This window comes from Sapajus apella, unplaced genomic scaffold (assembly GCF_009761245.1).
Source record: "Sapajus apella isolate SASKATOON/1434 unplaced genomic scaffold, GSC_monkey_1.0 scaffold223, whole genome shotgun sequence".
NCBI classification, from domain to species: Eukaryota; Metazoa; Chordata; class Mammalia; order Primates; family Cebidae; genus Sapajus; species Sapajus apella.
This window is the reverse complement of record NW_022437163.1, coordinates 692,370-698,948: the sequence shown is the minus strand read 5'-3', so window position 1 is coordinate 698,948 and position 6,579 is coordinate 692,370. Positions and strand designations below refer to the sequence as shown.

The 6,579-nt window shown below is 45.0% G+C and overlaps 1 long non-coding RNA gene across 1 annotated transcript; it reads left to right on the top strand.

Moving 5' to 3' along the window:
* Window positions 1–1,961: 1,961 nt before the first annotated feature.
* On the top strand, window positions 1,962–4,097 carry LOC116544595. Its single transcript, XR_004265972.1, has 2 exons — window positions 1,962–2,966; window positions 3,039–4,097. It is a non-coding gene; the product is annotated as an uncharacterized LOC116544595 (long non-coding RNA).
* Window positions 4,098–6,579: the final 2,482 nt, after the last annotated feature.

The window sequence follows — 6,579 nt, the reverse complement described above, 5'->3', positions numbered from 1 at the left end:
TTTGCAAGGATTGAACGGATGGCGCACGATGTGTTTCGTCCATATCGTGAAATTTATGAAGAAAAAAAGAGACATACAATTGAGACAAAGCTCACCATGTTTATGAAAAAACCAACTCCGGTAACCCCAACTGCTGCCTCAGATGACGACATCAACGATCCGCAGCCAAACACCAGAGGCCAATAAAATGTTTTGTACATGTTTATAGATTTTGATATGTTTTGCAATTGGGAAAATGTTTCCTATGGTATTTTTTACACCTGTATTTTGTAATTTTGTATGTTTTGCAAATATTAAACCAGCTGTACTTAATGCAGTGTTTTACTTAAACCTGACAAATATAAAAATAAGAAACAAAATGATGTAGAGATGATACAAATGGCATAAAATGAACAGAGAAAATTATGATATATAACAATAATGAAAGAAAATTATGATAAAATATGACAAAGATTTTTATAACATCATTTCACAGTGCTGTACATATAGCCTACTCAACTTACGACCAAATCGTGTTACGACCGGTCTGTCGGAACCAATCGTGGTCGTAAGCCGAGCACTAGCTGTACCAGGTAAACCTGTTCAAGATCGATGCAGGCATGCTGTGGCAGAGACACGGCCATGCCTGTCTCACCGTCTTTTATGAGGAATCATAGTGCACCCACTCTACATAATCAGAAAACAGGAACTAAATGTGGATTGTTATAAAATCCCTTAGAGTGACGCAGGTTGTCAGATGACTGGTAAACCCCAATTCTATGAATGGCATAAAAACAAGTTACCAACACTCAACATTTTAAGGGAACTTGATTGGCTGCAACCAAATGAGAGAGGCATATTTTAAAACAGGAGGCTAAAATCTAAAATGTTTTGAATTTCCAGTAAGCACAGGAACAAACACACATGTCCATGCTCCCAGTGCCCTGCACACAGACCCACACAGACCAGAAAGAATGCCTTTGGAATTCAGAGGAGGTTGAGACTCCAGATCCTGGTATGGCACAAAACTTAGGTAAATTCACTGAGATGTCACATCTGTAGCTCCCAAATGGCAGTGTCGAGTATCTCCTCTTCAGCTGCATACATTGTCCATGGCTCTAGGCATGCAACTCACCAAAGAATCTGTCTCTGTGCCCTACAAATCAATCGCTAGATGTCTCAGAAAGTCAGGGTACAGTCTCATTGTCATTCAACTTGTATTTCTTCATTTTGATAAACTTGACCTCACAAAAGAATACTCTGGAGGCCGGACACAATGGCTCACACTTGTAATAATCCCAGCACTTTGGGAGGCCAATGCAGTGGATTACGAGGTCAGGAAATCAAGACCCTCCTGGCCAACATGGTGAAACCCCATCCCTAGTAAAAATACAAAATTAGCTGGGTGTAGTGGTGCTCACTTGTAGTCCCAGCTACTTAAGAGGCTGAGGCAGGAGAACTGCTTCAACCCAGGAGGCAGAGGTTGCAGTAGCCAAGATCATGTCACTGCACTCCAGCCTGGTGACAGAGCAAGATTGTCTCTGAAAAAATAAATAAATAAATAAAACTCTGGAGACATTGTCCAATAACAACACTAACAGCCCATAAATCAATACTCTGAATACAATAACAAAAGAGAATCAGTCTGGGTGCAATGCCTCACGCCTGTAATTCCAGCACTTCGGGAGGCCACGGCAGGAGGACTGCTTGAGCCCAGGCGCTTGAGAGCAGCCTACACAATATAGGGAGACCTCGTCTCTATAAAAAGTTCAAAACTTAGCCAGGTGTGGTGGCACACACCTATAGCCTCAGGGACTCGAGGGGCTGAGGTGGGAGGATTGCTTGCACCTGAGAAGTGGGGGGCTGTAGGGAGCTGAGACTGCGCCACTGCAGCCCAGTCTGGGTGAGAGTAAGGGTAGAGTAGGGTCGGGTAGGGTAGAGTCGCGTAGGGTGGGGGGGGGGGAAGGAAAGACAAGAAAAGAGGAAACGAAAGGAAAGAGAGTGAAACTGACGTCCAAACCTTATCGGAAAATAGGCAAAACGGGTGACTTAAAAATCACTTTACTATCTCCGGCCCTTCACTCCTGAAAATGTACAGACATGCTTCACTGACATTTCACTTTGAAGCAGGACAAGCTACGAAGAAGCACTCACTCCACGAGCTTCCTGCCTCTCACACCTTCCTCTATTCCCAGGAAAGGACAAACCCTAGAGAAGAGGCCCTTCCGGTCCCAAAGAAGTCTGTAGCCCAGGCTGTCCCCACAGGAGGCTGAGCCCTGAGCATGTCCACCTGGGCATCAGCACCAGGATCACCCTAGTCTCAACTCTGGGCTTTCAGACCGAATTCCCAAACCAAGATGCAAGATCCTGGCTGTTCAATTAACATTTTCACTTCCACTTCCCAACAAATCAGCCTTTTGCCTTGGAATCATAGCAAGTGGGTTACTTGGGTGCCCCTTTGCTTTGGCACTGGAGAAGCTTGGGCTGGGTTTCATGAGCAACAGCAGCATTGATGTCAACCTTTGGTTTTGTCATCAATTTCATGTATGTATGACGGCACATGATCTTGTCTTACACTTGAAAGAATTTAAGGTAACTTACAAATATGTAGGTGGAAAACTTGGGGTGGATAGAAAAAGAGTGGGGAACATCTACAATGAAGAGGACCCATGGTTAACACACATGGAAACCACACCCTGGGACTGACAGATGGACGGACGGGTGAACTGACAGAAGGACAGAGAGATGGACAGACGTGAAGATGGAACAAATGACCACACATGTGTTGCATTTCCCAAAAGCTAAGGCAAATGCATGACCAGTCCTGTGATTCGGGAATTTACAGGCGGCGGGCAGAGGCTGTGGCAGGTGCCACCAAGACTCTTGACAACATTCTCATTCCAGCGATGGTTTCACAGACATTCCCTGCTCCCAAGGGACGGCAACGCCATGGCACCAAAGCATCATCAACGAAGATGCAGGGTGAGGTGCGGAGGGCATCTTCAACGAAGATGAAGGGTGAGGTGCGGAGGACATCTTCAACGAGGATGCAGAGTGAGGTGCGGAGGACATCTTCAAGACGACCCAGCGATCGGCCCACAGAGCACTCTCAATTTAGGAAGAAATTTCAGAGTCTCCCAATGGGAGGCCTTGCCCAAAGATCCCTCCTCTAAGAACGTGGCACAGACGCTCTCACAAGATCCTGTGGCAGTGTGCCCGGGGCCGACAGTTACACACAAAGTTACAGGTTGTGAGGTGTGGAGAACTAGGAGATGTGACAGAAACCCACCCTCCTGACACCCCCAAGCATGACACCTCAGACAACACCAAAAATCTTCCAAAAGGTAATTGTAGGTCCACTTCCAGCCCCACAGATCTGCACCGCACAGAAAGGTCCCAGGATTTACATTGGTATATCATTAAAACAGGTGTATCAGACACGAGGTTTAGTCACGAACCCTCTCAGCACAGAAGCATCCACAAACACGCAGCCTTGAGCTATAAAATTTCCTTATGTCTCCACATTTAGCTGTGCATAAACCATAAACCTAGGTAAATACATAGATTAACCTGCTCTGGGGTTAACAGGGCTGCCATCTATAAACGTGCAATTTCCGCTCTGCACAGAAGTGCCTGGCCCAGAAGGAATGGGGCTGACCCTGTTTTCATTCGGGGGTTGCATTTCCTGCATGGGGTCACGCTCTTCCACTCAGCACAAAGACAGCATCTATGCTAGAAGCAGGCCTCATTAAATAAAAGACCTGTGGTCCTAATACTATTGATCCATGCATGCCCCTTGTTCTGGCAGGAATTAAATAGCACAACCAATTTTCCAATAAAAGCATTTCCAGATTATGAAATAAAGCCCTTTTAAGCATGTGAGGAATGTGGCTTTTTTTCTCTTTGGTTGGTGGGGAGGGAAGACGATGCAGGAGAAGAGGCCCCAGCTCACTGAAAGCGGGTATGGAGTCTTTAGAGACCATCATGAGAGGAGGCTCCGGGCGGCTGCCTCCACTTCCTTCCTCCAGCTCAGCCCTGGCTTTGCTTTCACTGTTCTTGCTGCGTGAATCACATCATATGGAATTCTATTTGCACAACCCCAGTTCTTTTTAGAAAGAGAAAAGGTTATTATAAATAATTTTGGTATCTGAGTAAAAAGAAGTTTACTTGACATATTTGGTCTTTCAAAGAAATGAGATCTCATCTTTAATCTTGTATGTGTAAATACCACTCCCTGACCTCCTAAAAACAGGTAAGCACAATCCACACGTGGAGACTTCCCGCCTCTTTCAGCAGCAAACCCGTCTGACCTGCCTGCATTGCTCAGTCCCGGGGTTCCAGCGGCCGTGCCCCCAGCCTCCTCCCACTTCGGCTGCAGCATTCAGGTTCCCAGTCCACACCATGCTGTTCTGTATCATATGTGACCAGAAAGTCACATGTGAATAATTCAGTACATGCAGGGAGGACCTCAAAGGGTATCACACACTGACTTAGCGGAAACCCATATCTGAGACACAGCAAAATATTTGAGAGCTGTGGGACAAGGAAGTCACAGGTGCCTCTGTATCTATTTTATCTTCTGCAAAATGGAGACATATTTTCTATCTCACAGTGGTTACAGGACTAGTCAAGATGAAGGTGAAAGCACCTTATAAGCTAGAAAGCACTCTATAGAGGCAGGTAACATCCACTATTAGTGTAAGAATTCAAACGTAACACAAAGTAACAATGTCATTGTGTACATAGCTTTAGGAATCTTATGCAAGGGAGATGTGAATTAATGAAGTCAAGCCTCAATGCAAGGGAGGTGTGAAGTTAACAAAGTCTCATTTACATGCACACACACTCGCACCAATCCTCACCGCCAGCAGCGTCAACCCTTGTCCTTTCAGACAGGCTTGTAGAAGAAAGGGCAAATGTGTCCACTGATTTTCCTTTATTTGTCCATCATGAATTAAAAGCTCTTTAAAACCTTTAGCTCGAAAGAAATCTAGGGGAATTACAATTACCAAACAGAACCTTTTCTAACGTTTCAACAGTGGTGTCCCTCTGCCGTTTTGAACTAAACCTGCAAACTGCTCTGGCGGCAACGCTGTGTCAACAGTTCTACGTGCTAAAACGTTAATAAAGTACAATTAGCTCTGCCACCCTGCAGCCTTCTAAAATCCTACCTTGTAACACGCATGTACTCAGCATCCAAATATAAATCACAAAAAATATTTGCTCAACTTATGTAGATTTTTAAAAATGAAACACTCTGTTACAAAGGTTACCTGTCAATCCAAGATTTCCTTTTGCCAACACATAACTAGAAAACTTGTCGCCCTACAGGGAGCTACTGAGTGGAGGGAGCACAGCAAGGGCCAGCACCCACTTCAGTGCGGGGAGCCGGCTCCACTCAGCTGGAGACAGCGGGCGGCTGCCGAGAACTCCTCCCAACTCCAGTCCAGGAACTTCACGGCAGCACTTGAAACCGGACCACGGGAATTGGCGAACACTAGAACAGGGCCTCCCTACCCTCGCTCTCTCCCAGCATAGGAAAGGCAGCTGATAAATGCTGACCCAGCACGTCACTGCAGGAACCCCGCTGCAGAGTCAGTAGTTTCCATGAGGTACTTGCAAATAAGCAAACATCAGTCCCACAAACACAGGGCAAGCACGTGGGATCTTTCCACCCAACTTTTATATATAATATGTTTCACAGTCATTTTGCATTCACTGTCAATTAGAAACACAATGTATCTCAAAAATCAAACATGGGACTCCTGCATGCTGTATCTATTTGAGGTTTCACTGTTCAGTTGTCATTATCAAAGTTTACACAGGTAATTACTGCTGCCATATTGCAAAATCAATTCATTCTTGAAACTTCTAATTATTCTTAAAAATCAAACATAGTACTCCTGCATGCTGTATCTATTTGAGGTTTCATTATTCAGTTGTTATTATCAAAGTTTGCACAGGTAATTACTGCTGCCATATTGCAAAATCAATTCATTCCTGAAACTTCTAATTATTCTTGGCAGCAGAATAGGCTGTCTCCTGATGAACTCAGGATAAAGGCTGCATGAGGCAGCTAAGTCCAAAGTCAGAACCCCAGCCAACTGTGCAGCCTAAAGAAAAGAATTTATGACGCTCACAGCTGTATAACCCAATTTTCCCAAATGTCACGGCAATTCTGAAGTGAACATCATTAATAATCAAGGTAAAGGAGTCAGATCCTCTAGGAACTAAACAGCTTCCAGTATTTTCCTTGTTTAGATCTCACTGCCAGGGAAATGTGGATTTGATGGAAGGCTGCCTCTGCTGTGTTCTCCAGCACCCTTCCAACACACATTCTACACACGTCCTATGAAACGCAGATGCACTGCTCTTCCAACACACTTATACATGCATCCCATGAAACACAGAGTCCCCAGAGGAAAATGCACTGCTCTTCCAGCTCACGTTATACACATATTCTATGAAACGCAGATGCACCGCTCTTCCAACACACGTATACACGCATCCTATGACACACTTATACATGCATCCCATGAAACACAGAGTCCCCAGAGGAAAATGCACTGCTCTATTCCAACACACATTATACACGCATCC